Source organism: Anabrus simplex, chromosome 3 (assembly GCF_040414725.1).
Source record: "Anabrus simplex isolate iqAnaSimp1 chromosome 3, ASM4041472v1, whole genome shotgun sequence".
NCBI classification, from domain to species: domain Eukaryota; kingdom Metazoa; phylum Arthropoda; class Insecta; order Orthoptera; family Tettigoniidae; genus Anabrus; species Anabrus simplex.
In genome coordinates, this window is record NC_090267.1 from 288,207,332 (window position 1) to 288,230,433 (window position 23,102).

Consider the following 23,102-nt stretch of genomic DNA (forward strand, 5'->3'; position numbering starts at 1 on the left):
TTCCGATCTTCCCATCCAATCCCCCCCCCCAATCACAAGGCTCCTGCTTAACATAACAGGTGAGGTCGCCTGGTCCTCCATCCCCGTTGTATCACCGAACCAAAGTCTCATGCTCCAGGACACTGCCCTTGAGACAGTAGAGGTGTGATCCGTCGCTGAGTCCGAGGGAAAAATCAACCCTGGAGGGTAAACGGATTAAGAGAGAAAGAAGAAAATGCTGGGGTTGTACACATTACAGTGCTTACCTGTAGGAAGAAAAAATACGATTTTAAAAATCAATGTATTACATTATTGAATAGATTACGCTACATGTGTTTGGTAACATGATACTCTACTTATCGGAGCACAATCGACCCTTAATTTCTAACAAAGTAGGTAGATTGAGGAGTGAACGGTTTTAGGGTTTTAGGGTACAGCGTGCGATAATGTTTAAGCTATAGCTAACTATTTTTGACTGAGGTATAAAATGAGAAGTGTCTGTTCAGAAAGTGCTATTGCCACTTGAAATAGTACTTCGTTCACATCCATTGCGGTAGTTGAATACTATCGGTTGCCATGAGCAATTCCGACCAGTAAGATGTAATTCCTTAAAAGTAGTACCATACCCGATCATGGGTACGTTCCATGTGCCTTTTATTATACGTTTCCTTGAATTTTTCAACAACTTTCTTATAGTGGAAATAGCATCCTTTGAACAGGCAATTCTCAGTTGTTGAAGTGTTGGGGTAGTTTTACTCCCCATCAAATCTTGCAAAAACTAACATGTAAACTACGAATAGATATACAATTGTTTATTTTTTGACACTCCTACAGCATGTTTTTGAATATACACTGACTGACAGAGCAAATGCAACACCAAGAAGGAGTGGTCAGAACTTTATGCCAATTGCAGGGTAGACTGACGTCACTGATGTATGCTCATGATGTGAAATGCGCCGCTGTGCTGCGCACGTAGCGAACGATAAATGGGACACGGCGTTGGCGAATGGCTCACTTCGTACCGTGATTTCTCAGCTGACAGTCATTGTAGAACGTGTTGTCGTGTGCCACAGGACACGTGTATAGCTAAGAATGCCAGGCCGCCGTCAACGGAGGCATTTCCAGCAGACAGACGACTTTACGAGGGGTATGGTGATCGGGCTGAGAAGGGCAGGTTGGTCGCTTCGTCAAATCGCAGCCGATACCCATAGGGATGTGTCCACGGTGCAGCGCCTGTGGCGAAGATGGTTGGCGCAGGGACATGTGGCACGTGCGAGGGGTCCAGGCGCCGCCCGAGTGACGTCAGCACGCGAGGATCGGCGCATCCGCCGCCAAGCGGTGGCAGCCCCGCACGCCACGTCAACCGCCATTCTTCAGCATGTGCAAGACACCCTGGCTGTTCCAATATCGACCAGAACAATTTCCCGTCGATTGGTTGAAGAAGGCCTGCACTCCCGGCGTCCGCTCAGAAGACTACCATTGACTCCATAGCATAGACGTGCACGCCTGGCATGGTGCCGGGCTAGAGCGACTTGGATGAGGGAATGGCGGAACGTCGTGTTCTCCGATGAGTCACGCTTCTGTTCTGTCAGTGATAGTCACCGCAGACGAGTGTGGCGTCGGCGTGGAGAAAGGTCAAATCCGGCAGTAACTGTGGAGCGCCCTACCGCTAGACAACGCGGCATCATGGTTTGGGGCGCTATTGCGTATGATTCCACGTCACCTCTAGTGCGTATTCAAGGCACGTTAAATGCCCACCGCTACGTGCAGCATGTGCTGCGGCCGGTGGCACTCCCGTACCTTCAGGGGCTGCCCAATGCTCTGTTTCAGCAGGATAATGCCCGCCCACACACTGCTCGCATCTCCCAACAGGCTCTACGAGGTGTACAGATGCTTCCGTGGCCAGCGTACTCTCCGGATCTCTCACCAATCGAACACGTGTGGGATCTCATTGGACGCCATTTGCAAACTCTTCCCCAGCCTCGTACGGACGACCAACTGTGGCAAATGGTTGACAGAGAATGGAGAACCATCCCTCAGGACACCATCCGCACTCTTATTGACTCTGTACCTCGACGTGTTTCTGCGTGCATCGCCGCTCGCGGTGGTCCTACATCCTAATGAGTCGATGCCGTGCGCATTGTGTAACCTGCATATCGGTTTGAAATAAACATCAATTATTCGTCCGTGCCGTCTCTGTTTTTTCCCCAACTTTCATCCCTTTCGAACCACTCCTTCTTTGTGTTGCATTTGCTCTGTCAGTCAGTGTATACGGATAAAGAGTAGAAACGTTAAGTAAAGGTGTAGGGTAGATAAAAGGAAACTTTAAAGAACAGTTTTCTACGACTATCGGTTTGGGAGATAAACATTTTTAAATGTAAGGGATGATTTTACCTCTAACTTACTGTTCATCTAAAATTAATTAAAAATATTATCCGAGATATTATTTTAACGTAGGAGCTTATTTTTACCACGAAACATTGAACAGAAACAATCAGTCTGTCCTTATTTTGGTCTTCGTGATCTATTAAAACATATTCGGAAAAGCCTGGGAGAGAATTGGTTACTTGGCAAGAACGTTTAACGGCCTTTCTCACAGTTCACTCAGGTCGGCCATAGTATGGATTTGGCCAAGATTTACGGCTGGATGTCCTTCCTGACGCCAATAATCGAGCAAGTATCTGCGTGGTTTGGGTCACGTCGCTATCAGCTTGCATTCGAAACCCATTGTCAGCAGCCCTGAAAATGGTTTTCCATGGTTTCCCATTTTCATACCAGGCAAATACTGAGGCTGTACCTTAATTAAATCAACGGTCGATTCCTTCCCACTCGTAGCCCTTTCCTATCCCATCGTCGCCATAAAACCTATCTGTGTCAGTGCGACGTAAAGCAGATTTAAAAATCTAAACTAAATAAAATAAGACCTGACGGCAATGCTATGTGGAGGAATGTATCCACTAGTGCGTGTTTCTGTGGTGGTTGGTACTGTAGCGCGTTGTAAGTACAGGATATGAAAATACGTGTACTAAGACAAAACACAGTTGCCGAGCCAGGAATTAACCATAATCAATGAGGTCGGGTAGCCTACAGAATGTCCGCCTCAGTGGTGTAGTGGTTAGTGTGATTAGCTGCCACCCCCGGAGGCCCGGGTTCGATTCCGGGCTCTGTCACGAAATTTGAAAAGTGGTACGAGGACTGGAACGGGGTCCACTCAGCCTCGGGAGGTCAAATGAGTAGAGGTGGGTTCGATTCCCAACTCAGCCACCCTCGAAGTGGTTTTCCATGGTTTCCCACTTCTCCTCCAGACAAATGCCGGGATGGTACCTAACTTAAGGCCACGGCCGCTTCCTTCCCTCTTCCTTGTCTATCCCTTTCCGATCCCCCGCAAGGCCTCTGTTCAGCATAACAGGTGAGGCCGCCTAGGCGAGGTACTGGTTCTCCTACCTAGTTTCATCCCCCGACCCAAAGTCTCAAGCTCCAGGACACTGCTCTTGAGGCGGTAGAGGTGGGATCCCTCGCTGAGTCCGAGGGAAAAACAAACCCTGAAGAGTAAACGGAGTAATAAGAAGAAGAAGCCTACAGAATATATAGTTCAGCGACCGTGTAAGTGATCTCATTCGGTTTACCAACTTTACTTTCACATTAATTCATATATTATACGAATAGCAATGTACCAAGGGACATTTTATGCCATAAGAAACTAACGTAATCAAATTTCGTAGGAAATGAATACGTAAGTTGAGTTGAAGCTAACTCTTTGGAATTTTTTTGTTTGTGTGAATAGTAAGATCAGGAGATCCTCTATATTCTATTTAGACGTGCATTTTGCTTTGCCAGTTTTACCAGGAGATTTCTTAAAATTTGCTTTGCGATGGGATAGGCCCAGAAGCGACAATGGCTTTAATTAAGATACGGCCCCGGAATTTGCCTGGTGTGAAAATTAGAAACCACGGAAAACCATCTTCAGGGCTGCAGACCCCCCTGTTCGAACTCACAATTTCCTAAATGCAAGCTGACAGCTACGTGACCCAGACCACGCGGCCACTTGTTCGGTAGGAGATTTTTCTTATTCTCACAAAAGACTTGAACAACTCATCTCGAAAATCATAAAGCCATTTCCGGGGTTTATAGTCAAAATTCTTTAATATTTTTGTCGTCAAGGTGGAGCTTCAAAACTAACCTACTGCCAACCAGCTTGTCAACGACACAACACAAAATGAAGAAATGAACATGTGCTCGAACTCGTCGAACCTCTGACTGAAGTGGGTACATTCCAAAGGGCGGTGGGTTCTTAATCTTTGATGTCACCCAGAGCACGGTCGACTTCATTACGTTGAAAACGAAATCTGATGCATGATACCGAAAAGCATGTTCCCCAAGCGACGAATTCGGGACATTTTGTTACATTAACACTATAACAGTCCCCCTCTGTGGTGTAGTGGTTAGTGTGATTAGCTGCCCCCCGCAAACGGAGGCCCGGGTTCGAATCCGGCTTCTTTTTTTTTCGCCATTCGCTTTACGTCGCACTGACACAGATATGTTTTACGGCGACGATGTTATAAGAAAGGCCTAGAAATTGGAAGGAAGCAGCCGTGGCCTTAATTAAGGTACAGCCCCGGCATTTGTCTGGTGTGGAAATGGGAAACCACGGAAAACCATTTTCAGGGCTGCCGACAGTGGGGCTCGAACCCACTATCTCCCGATTACTGGATACTGGCCGCACTTGAGCGACTGTAGCTATCGAGCCCGGTGATTCCCGGCTCTACCACGAAATTCGAAAAGTTTTACGGGGGCTGGAACGGGATCCGCTCAGCCTCGGGAGGTCAACTGAGTAGAGTGGTTTTCCGTGGTTCCCCACTTCTCCTCCTGGCAAACGGCCGCTCCTTCCCTCTTCCTTCTCTATCCCTTCCAATCTTACCACCCCCCACCAAGGCCCCTGTTCAGCAAAGCAGGTGAGGCCGCCTAGGCGAGGTACTGGTCTTTCTTCACAGTTGTATGCCCCCGACCCAAAGTCTCATGCTCCAGGACACTGCCCTTGAGGCTGTAGAAGTGGGATCCCTCGCTGAGTCCGAGGGAAAAACCAACCCTGGAGGGTAAACAGATTAAGAAAGAAAGAAAGAAAGAGAACACTAGAACAGTGAAAATAAGGACTGCCTCGGGAAATGCGGGACAGTTGGCAAGGGTAGGCCTCATTTTTGTTTAGATTGCACCAACCGGCATGGTTATGCATGTGTTTTCTGGTGCAGATTCATGCTATTGCTGTGATCAATCAGCTATCATTCAACAGCTTACTTTCTTTTCTTCTGACTTTGAGTTGACCTCATAAGTTAGCAATAACAGCATAATATTATTATTGAATCAAGTCAAACTTTGCTGCTGATTTCTTGAAGATCTGCGACGATCTAGAAGGCTGCAGAGGGGGTCAGTGTACCTTCACCTTTCACTAACAGTTCTTACATTTTCTCTCAGATGGCATCACTTACTCAACCTGTTTACGTGCGACATTCTTAACACTTACCTCATCATGAATGCAAGAATGTGTGTGGCCCGTTGGTCTAGGGGTATGATTCTCGCTTTGGGTGCGAGAGGTCCCGGGTTCAAATCCCGGACGGGCCCTTAATTTTTGCTTTCTCATGTAAGAGGCTAGGCAAGGGGCATTCAATGAAATTGACAGACTTTGCAGACGATTGTCAGATTCGCCATTTATTTTTATTTTCAAGTTAGCAGACGCCCAGGTAACGTATTTTTTGTTCTAGATGCAAGCAGGTGTAGGTGAGGTTTATTTTATTCTGTACTTGTAGACTGAATACTGAAAGGTATTTAAAAAAAAAAAAAATGCTATATAACAAACACTCCCTATATTAAGCTGAAATTGATTATTATTACTATTATTATCTGAGCAGAATGACTCAGACGGTAGCTTGTTTTCTTTCAGAACCCAAGTACACAGGTTCGAGCCTGGCTTAATCCAGTGATATTTTAAGGGGCTCGTATACGTCAGCCTTGTATTGGTAGATTTACAGACACGGACAAGGGATCTCTTCTTCTTCTTAATCTGTTTACCCTCCAGGGTTGGTTTTTCCCTCGGACTCAGTGAGAGATCTCACCCCTACCGCCTCAAGGGCAGTGTCCTGGAGCGGGGGATGCAACTGGGGAGAAAGACGAGTACCTCGCCCAGATGGCCTCACCTGCTATGCTGAACAGGGGCCTTGTGGGGGGATGGGAAGATTGGAAGGGATAGACAAGGAAGAGGGAAGGAAGCGGCCGTGGCCTTAAATTAGGTACCATCCCGGCATTTGCCTGAAAGAGAAGTGGGAAACCACGGAAAACCACTTCGAGGATGGCTGAGGTAGGAATCGAACCCACCTCTACTCAGTTGACCTCCCGAGGCTGAGTGGACCCCGTTCCAGCCCTCGTACGACTTTTACAAATTTCGTGGCAGAGACGGGAATCGAACCCGGGCCTCCGGTGGTGGTAGCTAATCACACTAACCACTACACCATAGAGGCGGACATTATTATTATTATTATTATTATTATTATTATTATTATTGTTTGAGCAGAATGACTCAGACGGTAGGTTGTTGTCCTTCAGAACCCAAGTACAAAGGTTAGAGCCTGGCTCGTACCAGTGGTGTTTTAAGGGGCTCGTATACGTCAGCCTTGTATTGGTAGATTTACAGACACGGAGAAGGGATCTCTTCTTCTTCTTCTTCTTCTTCTTCTTCTTCTTCTTCTTCTTCTTCTTAATCTGTTTACCCTCCGGGGTTGGTTTTTCCCTCGGACTCAGCGATAGATCCCACCCCTACCGTCTCAAGGGCAGTGTCCTGGAGCGGGGATACAACTGGGGAGAATGACCAGTACTTCGCCCAGACGGCCTCACCTACTATGCTGAACAGGGGCCTTGTGGGGGGATGGGAAGATTGGAAGGGATAGACAAGGAAGAAGGAAAGAAGCGGCCGTGGCCTTAAGTTAGGTACCATCCCAGCATTTGTGGAAAACCACGGAAAACTTCGAGAATGGCTGAGGTGGGAATCGAACCTGCCTCTGCTCAGTTGATCTTCCGAGGCTGAGTGAACTTCGTTCCAGCCCTTGTGCCACTTTTCAAATTTCATGCCAGAGGCGGGAATTGAACCCGGGTCTCCAGGGATGGCAGCTAATCACATTAAGAGACGGACTTTTATTATTCATTCTTTTCAATACGATTTTTGTCCGTTGATACACTGCATCGGTATGGCTCGACCTACCAGGAAATTAGCTGAACAGAAAATGTTCAATTTTTTTCCTACAACTTTTGTGATATGTATATATTCGAAGTCCGCCTCTGCGGTGCGGTGGTTAACGTGCTTAGCTGCCACCCCGCCCCCCCCCCTTTTGGTCCGGGTTCGATTCCCGGCTCTGCCACGAAATTTGAAAAGTCGTACGAGGGCTGGAGCGGGGTATCCACTCAGCCTCGGGAGGTTCGACAGTTGAAGACGATATAAACATGAACTATTTTTTCTGTAGACAACTGGATAGGAGAGGGGGTTCGATTCCAACCTCAGCTATACTCGACGTGTTTTTGCATGGTTTTCCACTTCTCTAGTCTAATGCCGGCATGGTACCTAACTTAAAGCCACGGCCGCTTCCTTCCCTCTTCTTTGTCTATCCCTTCCAATCTTCCCATCCCCTACAAGGCCCCTGTTCAGCATAGCGATTGAGGCTGCCTGGGCGAGATACTGGTCCTTCTCCCAGTTGTATCCTATGATTCAAAGGCAGTTCATGAAAAGAAAAGAAAAGAAAAGAAAAGAAAAGAAAAGAAAAGAAAAGAAAAGAAAAGAAAAGAAAAGAAAATACTGACCTACTTAGGAAGTCTTCCCCTGTGAATAAATTCTGGACCTGTAATGTATTTACGGGAATATATAATAGCACACAGCACCTCGACCCAGTAGAATATTGATCATGATCAGTGTCGCATGAATACGGATACCTCATGTAATTCAGTGTTTCCAAACTGCTAAAACAATGGAGTTGCATACAGACATTAAAATGCTTCAGTAGACGGCGACTGTTATAGGTTTTCAATGTTTTTAATCTACCGTCTTACTAGAACACACAGTTTGGTTTTAGATCAAAAGATACCAGGAAGAGGGCTCGGATGGACTTAAAACTTGCAGAAAATTGGGGCAACCTAAGAAGACAACTAGGGGCAAGACAGCAGTTTTGGAAGCCAGAAATGAAAATCCTTTCCTATTAACAAAGTACTGAAGAACCATTCAGTTTCCGTTTGCCCCTGATTAGTTTCCTCCAATTATTTAAATGGCTATAAAAATATTATTTTCGTGGAAAACTAGTACATTGTTTAAGATTATACTCTATTTTTCATTTTATACAAATACAATTATTTTCGTGTACAGGAAGCGTTGTGATGTTTGGAACATCACAGCATGTACTAAATTATTGAACTGTGTAGTTAATTGAAAAGATGTAAATATTTAATCACTGGTACGTCATTTTAAATCATTATATAGGGTTTTTAGTCATCCATTTCACATTATCATTTCATTTCTTTGTATCGCGGCTATAACGAATTCTGAACGAACGACTTATTGAGTAAAGTATTACAACATCATTCGTATTAATAGCTTGCAGTAAATTTCCAATAGCCAAGGTCAGGTGACCGGAATCACCAGGCTAGTTTCAGCCCATTACCAGGAAATGTACGTCATCAGGCTTACGAGAGATCTTACCCTTTCCATGCTCTGAAGGGACAGTTAAAGCCTTGTTAACGCCTACTTTTCGAAGTTCGCTACCTGACGCTTTGATTCCGCGGGAAAGTTCAACCTATGTGAATGGACGTTATGAAGCAGCATAATGGATATACAGCAATGGATAGGAGAAGGGATAGTATATCAGATCTTATTGGACCATGTGATACGGTTGATGGAGGGTGACTTTGGAGCCTATATACATCGACGACGAGAGCTGGAGAGGACTCTTACTTACTTAGGATTCTAGGATTCTACGATTCTAATTACCGACTTACTTTTTGGGAGGACAATTGAAAAGATACCGTCTTACATCGGAGAAGTTCTTAACTCAGTTCACTTCGCATCTGAGTAGAGCACTACTCAAAATTTACTCTCATTGAGACCTGTTTATCTCAATGACGAGAGTTAGGGAGACCGGTTTTGACTGGTATAGGGTAGGAGAGATTTTGTTATGTATTTAGTTACGCTAAAGTTCTGTAACACGGAAGAATACAAGTGTATGCTGTCCATGAACGTAACCCAAGGTGGTTTTGCTATTGAAATTACGACTCATTACAACTTTATGTAAGGAGTACTGTAGGAAGTGTTAAAGTTAGTAAAGTCGTAGTACAACTAGTGTACTATGCACGAATCAGAAATAGGACTGGTGCCAGCAACGTGAGATGACGACGCTTGTACGAGAGGTCCATCAAACATCAGCTGCTACATATATCGTATCCAAATAACAGAGTCTACAAATGTGAGCTAATAGCATAAATTACTGCAAGTTTCCGCGTAACAGTTCATGTTCTTAGATTTTATTTCATTCAATTTTTCTTTTGCTTCCGTAAGTTCAGATTTCGTTAATACGCCGTCAGATCACGTTTTTCATCATAATAAATAGTTGTTTTAATTTCTAATTTCGGAAATTCTTATTAATGATCCTTAACTTCCAAGTTAGTGTACTTAATGATCAGTGTTCCGTCACCCCACCTCTGGGAGTATTTACAGTCTCATTAGGTATTATTATTATCATTATTAATTATCAACTATCGTTTTCAATCCATAAGCTTGAAGGCTGGCGCCCGTGGGATATTGTTTATGGAGAAACAATGAGACATTATTTATTCATATTAAAATTAAGGTGACCTGGCACTTCACATTTTGTCACATCTGTGAGCAAGAGTGGGTACGTCACAGCGTTCAATTTATTTATTTACTTTCTTCTTACAAAATACACTCCTTTTTTTCTTTTATGGAATTTTACTATGATATTATGAGAATATCTTATTTTTAGTTAATACAACTCACCTATCACTATTATTTTCTTTTTGATTGTGAAGAATATTCTTCATTTAGATGTCTTTTAAATGTGAGCATTGTCTCTGTCTTTTATTTTTATACGTATTTAACCCATTTAATCTCTCTCTTTTTCCCTAATTATATTAAGAAAAAGAATAGTATGATATTTCAGCAAAAGAGTATGTCTTTAAATGAAACACGAATCGCCTTACTAAGCTCTTAGTGAAGGTTACCTTCCTTCGTCTTAATTTCTTGCGTCCAAATGTGATATCCGTTGCATATTTTACTGCAAATTACAATTCTTGTTTTGACAGTGCTTGTGAAGTTATTAATGTAGAGAAATTTAATAGGGCCCACATAGACGAAAATAAGGTCCATTCTTTCTTACAATGGTCGGGTGCAGTGCCATTTGGCAATAAGGTCATGGTTAAGACCGCTAACATTTCAGCCAGCCTTCGCACAAAAGAATTACAAAGCAATAGGAGAATTTGACTCCCAATGAATAGACATTCGAGTCAGTGTGGTTCCTTCATTCACCTCTCTACCGTATATTCCAGGTCGAGCAAGTATCTTCCCCTCTGGTTCATGTTAGTTCTATCATCATTCGCTCTTTCCCCTCGCTCTTCAGGCGTGTCCATGTGTTAGGGCCGTTTCGCACACACCGGTTTTGACCGGCCGGTTCATGCTGGACGAAGTAGTGGATTATGTAAAAGCATTTTCATAGCTTTTACACACGCCGGTGCCCGGTAACGCGCCGGGTACCGGGTAGCAGCCGGACACACTCACTAGAGAATCCGGTCGCCGGCCGGCAGCAAGCCTACAGTGGTGTACGTGACTGTATGCGTGTATTCACACGCACCGGCCATCAGACGTCCGGCTGCTCTCAGAAAGTACAGTTGATTGTAAATATGGAGGACTTGGAAATTGACATAGAACTATTGATATCGTTGGTTGAGGCCAGACCTGTATTATGGGACAAGTCAAGTGATATCTATAAAGATCGGGATGGTACACGGAAGGGGTGGAAAGAAGTATGTGAAGGTCTAAAGGAAGGTTTTGGAGAATTGAGTGATAACGAAAAAACAATTTTTGGTAAGTAACTTTTATTACAAGTGTTAACCGACTACAGAAACACCTTTTCATTATTGCATTTTAAACAGACACAGACACTGTTAGGTCTTAAACCTTTGACATTTGCCACTTGACGGCACCAATATCAGTTAAGAAATAATCAGCTAATACATTCCTCAAGTTGTTTGCTCCCAGTCCACCTCGTGCTGTTTCTTCAGATGGCAGATCTACGAATCCAGTTATTGTCATGGTATCCTCAGTCTCATAACCATCTCTGTCACGGACAAAGTTATGTAGTACAACACACGCTTTCACAATGTCTACGGCAAAATCAGGATTTACATTTATGGGTCTATGTAGAATTCTCCATTTGTTGCTCAAAATTCCAAATGTACATTCAACATATCTCCTTGCTCTACACAGACGATAATTGAAACTTTTTTTCAGTGTGAGGTTAGATCCTCCATAAGGGCGTAGTAGATGTCTGTGCAGTGCAAACGCTTCGTTTCCAACAAAAAATAAGGCACATTAGGACTTTCTGCTCCAGGAAGACATCTCTCCTCTGGTAGTTCCTGATTATTTGTCTTGATTGATTCCCACAATGAACACTTTGAAAATTGATGAATTGCAGTCTTTTCCAAAACTTCCAATATTTACATAAACAAATCTATAATTTGAGTCTGTAACAGCCATCAAAACTACAGAAAAATAATCCTTGTAATTGTAAAACATCGAACCACTGTTAGATGGACAAATTATTCTGATATGTTTTCCATCTACTGACCCTAGACAGTGAGGAAAGTTAGCTCTCTTTTCGAATTCTGCAGCAATTGTTTCCTAGCGGTCTTTTGTAGGTGTAGGAATATATTCCTGTTGTAAGGTGGACCAAATACTGGAACACACATCTCTAACTATAGAGCTGGCTGTTGAGATGCCAATTCTGTAATTGTAGTGAAGGTCTGTGAAAGTGCATCCGCTTGCTAAGTATCTGAAACAAGGACAATAATACGTGTGTATTATTTGCAGGTAAAGAAGTAATGAAAAAATGGGGAAACATCAGAGATTCCTTCATCAAATCATATAAAAAGGCAAAAGAACATCAACGCGGTTCTGGGGCTTCCAAAACAAAAAAAAGTATGTCTACAACGATCAATTACAATTTTTAAAGAAGGTAACTGAAGGACGTCATACAGAAGACAGCTTGGCAGAAAATACACAGATAGGGGTGAACGATTTTACTGAACGGTCTCAGAAATTGAAAGTGCCGAATAAAGAAAAGGGTTCCCGAAAGCGTCGTAAACCTGATGAGCTGGAGATAAAAATGTTGCAGGCACCTGAAAGTAGTGGCCAGCCAAATCGCCACCTGTCACTCTTCAACGGTATTATATCTTCTTTACAAACATTTGATGATGATGAAATCATCAAATTCCAAATAGGTGTCCTTCAACTCATAGAGAATATTAAGCGTGCAATAAGACACGTTTTTTTTAAATCAGACTCCAGCCGCTTCCGGTGTGCAAACACTCTGTCAGTACAATATGTTCAATCCAGGTCAGCCGCTGGCAGTTCAAGGAAATTCCCCGTGCATTAGTACTGGATCGTCGGGAATACAATTTCCGTCATTAGGCCAAATTTACACAACTTGTGGCCTACACCAGCCTACAACGTCAGCATTAGAAATGAGTCACTCAGCGTATCTCCGGCGTTATCAACACATATAATACAGATATAGACTTTACCTCTCTGTGAGGTAAGCTAATAAATGTCTACAGTTTATTTTTTACTTTCTGTACGTTATGTCAATAAAGAATTTTCAGCAAATAATTAGTGTGTTACTTACCTTATTGCAATAGCCAACATCTGCTCAGGTTGAATGCAATTCCTTATCTTTGTATTCTAACGCCGAAGATTATATTTTAACCGCTCATGTAAATCATCAAAGGTAGAAATGGACATACGAAAATAATCAAATAACTTTTTTCCATCTTTTCTTAAATCTTCAAATAGCGTATAAAACAGACCTGATTCCTCCCTCTTTTCATTTATCGGATGAACCCAACGAATTATATTCCTTTTGTTTTTTCGGTAACGTCTATACAAAAGCCACATGGCAGTAATGCGACTATGATCCATACTGCGCGAGAGCTGGCGTATGACTGAACGTCCGGTTTCAACCGGCAAGTGTGAAAATGAAACTTGACCGGCCGGCAAGACCGGTGTGTGTGAAAAAGCCGGATCAGCACGGACCTGACCATGAGAGAGAGAGAGTGTAAGCTGGTGCTGGGCGGTTCTGATGGCTGTACTGATTTCCTTGCCTGAAATGAATATTTCTGGCCACGAGATTTTAATGAACACTATTGTACCATCCCGGCATTTGCCTAGAGGAGGGTGGCTGAGGAGGGAATCGAGCCCTCCTCTACTCAGTTGACCTTCCGAGGCTGAGTGGACCCCGTCCCAGCCCTAGTGCCAGTTTTTAAATTTCGTGACAGAGCCGGGAATCGAACCTGGGTCTCCGGGGGTGGCAGCTAATCACACTAACCACTACACCACAGAGGTGGACTCGGCAATAGACGCTCAAAGAAATTGAGAGACCTTGAAGATGATCGTCAGATTGAAGTATTGTTCTAATGTGGTGTGAGACAGGGAAGTGTTTAGCAACAAAATAGTTCAATACAAGATTTTTCAAGATCACACAACGTTTCACTTGGCTTACAACTGAATAATCTAACGGCCACATTCACGGAATCCATAAGTTGTAACAGGTGTGGCAGTCCTCTCATTGCCAGAGACCAAGCATCATGTATCGACAACCATGTCGCATCATTTCCTGGTTGCTCATACGTAAAACTTTTTTGTTTGCTAGTCGCTTTACGTCGAACCGACACAGATAGGTCTTATGGCGACGAAGGGATAGGAAAGTCCTAGGAGTTGGAAGTAAGCGGCCGTGGCCTGGTGTAAAAATGGGAAACCACGGAAAACCATATTCAGGGCTGCCGACAGTGGGATTCGAACCCACTATCTCCCGGATGCAAGCTCACAGCCGCATGCCCCTGACCGCACGGCCAACTCGCCCGGTCATATCTAAAACAAACGGCTATAAGAATCACATCACAAAATTACACAAACTAACACAACACACAAAACACAACCAGCCACATCCGCACACACTCAGCCACGCCCACTTCAGTATCCTACTCCTGCAACTTTCTGAGCCAGATTTGAACACTTCTTCTGTTCCTTTCCCAGAGCATATTAATCTCCAGGCTCACCAAGCACTGGGACAGATGCTTAAAACCAAGGTGGAATGATGCTTAACTACTTATCACAGGAAACATTCTTTGCAGCTCTCAGCACCCATCCACAAAACACTAAACTCTTTCATACATTTCCAACCTTTTATTGTCTATTTAAAAAACAAAGAAACATAATTGACCGCCTCTGTGGTGTAGTGGTTAGCGTGATTAGCTGGCACCCCCGGAGGCCTGGGTTCGATTCCCGGCTCTGCCACGAAATTTGAAAAGTGGTACGAGGGCTGGAACGGGGTCCACTCAGCCTCGGGAGGTCAACTGAGTAGAGGTGGGTTCGATTCCCACCTCAGCCATCCTGGAAGTGGTTTTCCGTGGTTTCCTATTTATCCTCCAGGCAAATGCCGGGATGGTACCTAACTTAAGGCCACGGTCGCTTCCTTCCCACTTCCTTGTCTATCCTTTCCAATCCTCCTATCCCCCCACAAGGCCCCTGTCCAGCATAAGGTGAGGCCTCCTGGTTGAGGTACTGGTCATCCTCCCCAGTTGTATCCCCCAACCCAGAGTCTGAAGCTCCAGGACACTGCCCTTGAGGCGGTAGAGGTTGGATCCCTCGCTGAGTCCGAGGGAAAAACCAACCCTGGAGGGTAAGAAGAAGAAGAAGAAGACACACCATTTCTTGGTACAATAATCCCTATTTTGAACAGAACATCAACCAGCATCAAGAACCTCACATCCAGAAACCTAACATAAATAATCTGTCTGAAATTATAGGTGACCACACGGTTCTACAATACTAGGCTCCTACATATAATAAAATTAATATTCTACATACTTAATGACGTGTGGCCTCGAGTTGACGCCTTATAGGCGACCTGAGCGCCTCTAAGGATGGGGATGGGATGAATTCTAATGCTGAAGACGACACGAACACCTAGCTCCCAAGCCATGTGAATTAACTAATGAAGGTTAAAACTCCCTGACCCAGGCAGGAATTGAACCTAGGAGCCCTGGGACCAAATGCCAGCATTCTAACCATTTAGTCATGGAGCCGGACAAAAAGAAAACTAAATGTAAATACAAAAAAAAAAATTAAAAAAAATGTGATTTGCAGCGCATTTGGTGCGTTAACGTAAGGATGAATACACGTAATGTCTCAATATCACGATGGATACTTTCAGAGCTGCGAGGGCAACGTCGTAGATTACATCTTTACTGATTCTGCGACAGTTAAAGACACTAAATCACATTGGCAGAGGAGTTAAAATTCTAGCACCGGTATTAGTCCTTCTCAATGGGAACGTCTAAAAGGAGTCTCGAATCGAATCAAATGCTTCTAGGAAAAGCTGGGGTCGTAGAGGGTAAAGGCTCGCACGACAAGCAGATTATTTGGTCTCCTGCCACTGCAGAAATAATTTGTTATTTATTATCTTACATGACACCACCAAAAGATTAGAGGTCGCTAGACAGACCACAAACTATCAACTTGACTGTGTGTGTATGTGTGTGTGAGAGAGAGAGAGAGAGAGAGTGATAGCTGCAGTTGTGATCACGGGACCCCTAGCTGAGTCTGGCATTGTTTCCACTCATGTGTGCCAGAATCTCGCTTTCGTCTCATCACCGATCATCCTTTACTAATGAGTTAGTCCCTCACCCAAACCTTGTTCTCTTTTGATAATGACGGTGTTAGGTTAGCTTAGACTTAGAGTTTCTTTGTATTCACGCCATGCATAGCTCTTACCCTCCTTTTCCCGATATCTTCATTCTTCCCACTTTTCCATGTAATTTAAATTAAGAAATACATTATGATTAGCTCGTTGTATTTGACGCAATAATTATCAAACATAAGGAGCATGAAGTAAGTGGATCGTGATCTTCGTGAAGGAACAGGTAGAAAAGAAATCCCAGTAGTCAATACCCGCGCGCGAGCAGGGAGAGAGAGAGAGAGAAGGATAAACTATGCTACCGCCCTGGCGGAAAGTTTTAGGGTCGGGAAAATATCTTAAAAATGAACAATAAATACATGGTTTACAGTGGACAAATTAAACTTGATAATGGAACTTTTGTGAAAATGTACGAAATATGACGGAATTGGGTGTCACGCGAATCTGACAACACTGACCACTCATCCATTTATCGTGAGTAATCACTTGTTGTTAACTTGTTTCTCTTATACATGGTCACGGTGTAGGCTACTGTACATTTGAGCAAATTCGCGCTCTTAATGCTATAGTTTCTGTATATGACAGTATATTGGTAGAAATGAGTTCAAATCGTCGTCGTCGTCGTCGTCATCGCCTTTGTCGTCGTTTTTCTTGACGTTGGAAACTGCAGTTCGTTCGTAAGCGCAGAAGAAGAAGAAGAAGAAGAAGAAGAACCTGAAAGGTTATCAATCCCGGAGCATTTGCTTCAGAGATGCAAATGGTAATATTGGCCTTAACAATGCCGAGAATTGTGAGATTCTGGCAAAACACTTCGAACACCTGCTGAACTGCCCTGAGCCAAATCATAAATTAGAATTTTCAGAAATTCAGGAAAATCTAGAAGCTGATTCACCTCCAACAGCGGAAGAAATAAAGGAAGCAATAAAAAATCTTAAAAATAACAAAGCTAGTGGGGAAGACTCCATAACAGCTGAACTTTTAAAATGGGCTGAACCAAAAATTATAGAAGATCTACAAATAATCTTTGAAGAAATTTGGGAAACAGAAAAGATCCCAGAGGATTGGAAAGTGGCTCTAATACACCCATTACACAAGAAGGGTAACAAGCAGGATGTCAACAACTACAGAGGTATATCTCTCTTGCCAGTTGCTTACAAGATATTCTCAACAATACTACTAAATAGAGTAAAATCGACACTGGACAGTCAATTGGGTGAATATCAAGGTGGATTTAGAGAAGGAAGATCTTGCTCCGAACAGATTTTCAACCTGAAATCTATAATTCGACACAGATTAATAAACTCCAAAGACATAGTTGTAACATTTATTGACTTTAAAAAAGCCTTTGACTCTGTTGATAGGGAAACCCTAGATAAAGTAATCCGTGAATTTGGAGTTAAAACTAAATTGGCAAACCTAATTCGTGAAACACTTACAGACACTATCTCGAAAGTAAAATTTATGGGTGAAGTATCTCGACCTTTCAAAATAAATACAGGTGTCAGGCAGGGCGATGGTCTATCTCCACTCCTTTTCAATTGTGTCATGGAGAAAATTGTAAGAATTTGGAATGAAAAACTGAAAGAATATAAAATATTGCCACTCATGCTAGGGAAGAAGAGCAAAGGTGTTGCAATAAATTGCCTAGCATTTGCAGATGACTTTGCCATACTTTCAGAAAGCCTTACAGATGCAGCAATGCAAGTCAATCTCCTTGAAAAGACAGCCAACATGACAGGCTTGAGAATCTCTGCCGAGAAAACAAATTTTTTGACGAATATAAAAAGTGCCCCAAAGTTTTTAGCAACGGATATTGGTCGAATAGAAAAGGTAAAGAAATTCAAATATTTGGGTGAGACAATTCAAGAAAATGGTTTAGAAAAATCTGCTATAGAGGAGAGGATACAAAAGATGGAAAGAGCATACGGTATAACTAAGAATACTTACAACAAAAAGTGCTTATCAAGGAAACTTAAAATAAAGCACTACAACACAGTAGTGAAACCAGAATGCCTTTATGGCAGCGAATGTCTAGCACTGAACTACAAGCTTGATAAATTAGAAATATTAGAAAGAAGAATTATAAGGAAAATATTAGGTCCTCCAAGAATTGCAGAGTTTTGGAAATTAAGAAGTAACAATGAAATTTACCAGAACGTAGAAAACATATCAGAAACAATAAGAAAAAGGAGATTGCTATTTCTTGGACACATTTACAGAATGGATGACAATAGACTAACTAAACGAATCTTCAAGTACCTTTGGGAAAAGAAATCAACTACCACCTGGATTCAAGAAGTCAAGAAAGACCTGGAAAGGAACAACATACGAGAAGAAGAATTATTGGAAAGAAAGATTTTTAGGAAGAAAGTCTTACAAATGGAAGGATTCCAAGGGAGGAAGGAAAAGAAAACAGGCACAAAGTGGACTGAAGACAGGAAAAAGAAACACAGTGAAACAATGAAAGAATACTGGAAGAAAAGGAAAGAACTAAGGAGGAACAATTGAAATTGTAACGTGGTCCTTAGAAGGCCGGAACGCAAGAATAATAATAATAATAATAATAATAATAATAATAATAATAATAATAATAATAATAATAATAATAATAATAATAGGGTCTACTACTACTAATAATAATAATAATAATAATAATAAGACGACGAAGAAGAAGATGAAGAAATAATAATAATAATAATAATAATAATAATAATAAGAAGAAGAAGAAGAAGAAGAAGAAGAAGAAAAACTGAGTTGTGAATGAACAGTGAGAAGTCTCGCCGCTTCTGTGGTGTAGTGGTTAGTGTGATTAACTACCACCCCCGGAGGACCGGGTGCGATTCCCGGCTCTGCCACGAAATTTGAAAAGTGGTATGAGGGCTGGAACGGGGTCCACTCAGGCTCGGGAGGTCAACTGAGTAGAGGAGGGTTCGACCTCCACCTCAGCCATCCTCAAAGTGTTTTCCATGGTTTCCTACTTCTCCTCCAGGCAAATGCTGGCATGGTACCTAACTTGGGAGCAGATTCGATGCAGCTACAACAACAACGGAGCCAGCAGCAGGATATTGTGAGAGGCAGTGATACTGGTTCCAGTAAGTTTTTCCGTGGCTTATATTTGCACATGTCAATTCTGAAAGACGAGCGATCGTGTTTAAACCTGATTTCGACGGACGATAAGCTCCAATAATGACTATAAGTTATTTTGTTTATTTGGTGCCACCCCAATTATTTCGCAGTCAACGAAAATACATTTTAACGTACTGTTGGAATTCACGAACGATTGGCACTGCGAATGAGAAATACGAGGCGTGTTTTTTTTAATTAAGTACCCTTTTGATACAGAAAAGAGTGATGCAATTATTTAAATAATTCTCCTTTTTACATGAAAGCTATAGGACTCCTGTAATCGTGTGGAAGTGTTGGTAGGGCACGGGATGGCAAACCTTCTGGGGCTGGCTTTGCCAGGAAGTGAAGTATAAACCCAATCTCGATGTGAGTGACCTGAACGACATTGACTAAGAAAGTTAATGAAGATAAGATGCACTGATAAAATCGACTAATAATAATCATGTTTTCGTTAAACTCCAGCCTCCTCTCCTCTGACTGGTCGTTTTGAAAGCAAGTCGCACCATATAGTTAGAGCCGCACAACCTCCAGCAAGATGTACGTCATCACAGTAGCAATTGAACACTGCAAGCAAACTTTCTCCGAGATGGCAGCACGTATCAGGTTCCGCTTACGTACAGATCTACGACTTCACTGTGTACGTGTGCTCCTATCGTGTGGCCCGTTGGTCTAGGGGTATGATTCTCGCTTTGGGTGCGAGAGGTCCCGGGTTCAAATCCCGGACGGGCCCATAGTTTTTTAAAGTTACTAGACCAGTATTTTATAATGAGTCAATAAATATTTCTGAATCTGCTGAGGTTTCAATGCTGTTCCTCGAAACTTTCCGTTATTTAATGTAAGGGGCTTGGGAAATTGGGGTCAACAGTTACATGAACTTAACTCTCCAACAACACACTTGCCCTTATTAATGTGATATTAATAATAATAATAATAATGTATTATATTATATCATATTATATTATATTATATTATATTATATTATATTATATTATATTATATTATATTATATTATTGTTCTTTCCTTCTTGCTTTCTTAATCTGTTTACCCTCCAGGGTTAGTTATTCCATCGGACTCAGGGACGGATTCCACCATTACCGCCTCAAGGGCAGTGTCCTGGAGCATGAGACTTTGGGTCGAGGGATACAACTGGACAGCAGGACCAATACCTCGCTGAGGCGGCCTCACTATGCTGAACAGGGGCCTTGTGGGGGAATGGAAAGATTGTAAGGGATGGACAAGGAGGAGAGAAAGAAGCGGCCGTGGCCTTAAGCTAGGTACCATCTCGGCATTTGCTTGAAAGAGATGTGAAAAACCACGGAAAACCACTTCGAGGATGGCTGAGGTGGGAATCGAAACCCCTCCACTCAGTTGACCTCCCGAGGTTGAGTGGACCCCGTTCCAGCCCTCGTACCACTTTTCAAATTTCGTGACAGAGCCGAGAATCGAATGTGGTCCTCCAGGGGTGGTAGTTAATCACACTAACCACTATACACAAAAACAATGGCCGGATAATAATAACGCCGCCTCTATGGTGTAGTGGTTAGTGTGATTAGCTGTCACCCCGGAGGCCCGGGTTGGGTTTTATTCCTCCTTAACAAGTTAGCACGTACGGGCATTGACATCAGAGTTGTGAAATGGATACGAGAACTCCTCAATGGAAGAACTTAGAGGGTGCGTGTGGGAGAAATGCTAACTTCTCCAACAGGTTAGCGTTATTGGGCCAATTCTTTTCATACTTTTCATGAATGGTACGCCTGATTCGATAAAATCGGAAGTGCGCTTCTTTGCCGATGATTGCGTCATATACCGGGAGATAAAGACAGAGGAGGACGAACTATTGCTTCAGCAGGATTTAGGTAAGATTTAAAAATGGGCGTGTGAAAATCGAATGAAAATCCACAGCGGAGAACGCAAGAAACTGTGTTTCAGTAAAAATAAAATGAAAGGTAGGAGGGAATAAGAAATTGGCGGGGAAATTGTTGTTGAAGTTGATAGTTGTAAGTACTTTGGTGTTACTACTAGAAAAAAATTAAACTGGTCACAGCAAGTGGAAAATGTAGTTAAGAAATCCTAGAGATCGTTACATTTTATTATGCGGAATCTCAAGAAAGCTAATTCTGGTGCCAAAAGTAAAGTTTATAAATGCTTGGTAAGACCGATTCTCGAATATGGATCTGCGTGCTGGGATCCGTTTAATTAATTCCCTAGAATAAGTTTAAAGAAGAGCGATGCGTTTCGTAACCGGGAATAGGAGGAATACCAAAGTCTTTAAACTAGAACTAGAGCTCGCCTGTGCGGTCTTTATAAGAGCTATACGGGAAGGGCTGCCTGGAGTAGTATTAGGAATAGATTGGAACCTCCCTCATACTTATCGAGAAATGATTATGAGCATAACATTAGAGCCAGAAACCTACATAGGGACAAGTTTTCCTTCATAAACAGGACCATAAGGGATTGGAATAAATTACCTGCAGCAGTCTTTGATAGATTCCCTACCGGTATCAAATCACTTAAGAAGACCATTAGTGCTAGCGTAAAGTGAAAAGTAAAAGTTGTAAATTACGGACTCTGAATTTGTGATTTTCTGCTTGGTTTAGATTGTGAAACTAGTAGTTTTTCTTGTGATATTCTCTTTCCAGGGAATTGCTTGTTGTACTCATGTTGTTGTAGTTGTTGTTGGGTAATTACCTATGTTTTAAACATTATTATCACATGTAATGTTAAGCTAGTAGTAAGTTCAAGCTATATTGTAAGTTGTAGTGTTAAGCACTTGAAAATACTTAAGTTTTGTGTGAATTTGTATATGATGATGATGGATTTAGAATTTTAAACTTAAACTAGTAGTATTTCTTGTAATATTTTCTTTCCAGGGATTTGCTTGTTGTACTGTTGTTGTTCTTGTAGGGTAGGCTAATTATGTTTTTAACTTACTTTATTATCATTGTAATGAGCCGTATCCTGCCGGCCCATAATAATAATTAGAGTATTATTTGACCCAATATGTAATTTATTCATAAAAGTTACAGTCTAACATGTTAAAGCATCGTATCCCAAGATAGTTGATACCGGATGTTGAGCAAGACAGTGAGTCGCTGGACATTGCTTCATATTTCCGTATGACCGTGAGAAAGGGTGGCGTAACCAAGCGCTGGCAAGGATCGTCACGTGTATTAGATGCTGACCAAGCAAGATATTTCAGCCAATGGGACATTAAGGACTTGGCAAACATGGAGGCCACACCGCGCCAAATCTTAATTCCAGAATGACCAACGTGCTCAGTTACTAAAGTCAGTTTCTGTCGGTAATCGGTTTTCCACAGTTTCAGAAGTCAGATATATTTGGAAAAGTAATATAAAAATTGGTGGAAGCGATTTGCTAGTGTTTGAGCTGTGTTTTGTAAATATATCACAATAAATATTGTGTCGTCATATAAGACGAATTTTCTGATTGGTGGTTGGTTCAGACACCCGGGAACCCCAGTATTAATATGGCGTCACCAAAGCCTCCTCAGTAACCCAAGCTCTAGAGAGCGTCACTCTGTGTTAAATGCTTGGATAGTGCGGAAGAACGGACTCTGAATTGGTGATCGTGATTAACGTAGTGTTATTCCAGTAACAGTAACTGGTTTTAAATGATATTTTAAATTGTGCAGTTGGAAGAATTTACTGTTCTTGAGTAAATGGAATAGTATATTTTGGCAGAGTTTACTTTCAATATATAAAGACGGTGCTCAGTGACCGATGTGTAGCAAGTGTAGAGGAGACGTGGTATTGTTTCACTACTTCGAGACGGGCGCGTTTCGCGAGGAACTTTCGTGGTGAACCGTGTGCTGCTTTTCAAACTGTATTCTCACCCTTTAAGTGAAGTGTGTATTATATATGTATCAGTGTGTTTAGCTGATCTTGTAAAGAGAAAGGGTATTTCGGCTCGTAGCATTAAGCAGCGAAGATATTGTCAACCATAGTCTTCTGTGTTCCAGTGGATTA

The 23,102-nt window shown here is 42.4% G+C and overlaps 2 non-coding genes and 1 pseudogene across 2 annotated transcripts; 2 read left to right on the forward strand and 1 right to left on the reverse strand.

Moving 5' to 3' along the window:
* The first annotated feature begins 5,523 nt into the window (after positions 1-5,523).
* TRNAP-UGG (transfer RNA proline (anticodon UGG)) lies at positions 5,524-5,595 on the forward strand. Its single transcript has one exon. It is a non-coding gene; the product is annotated as a tRNA-Pro (tRNA).
* A 5,593-nt stretch (positions 5,596-11,188) lies between these two features.
* On the reverse strand, positions 11,189-13,213 carry LOC137499021 (uncharacterized; annotated as a pseudogene).
* Positions 13,214-19,773: 6,560 nt separating this feature from the next.
* TRNAP-UGG (transfer RNA proline (anticodon UGG)) lies at positions 19,774-19,845 on the forward strand. The gene has a single exon. It is a non-coding gene; the product is annotated as a tRNA-Pro (tRNA).
* Positions 19,846-23,102: the final 3,257 nt, after the last annotated feature.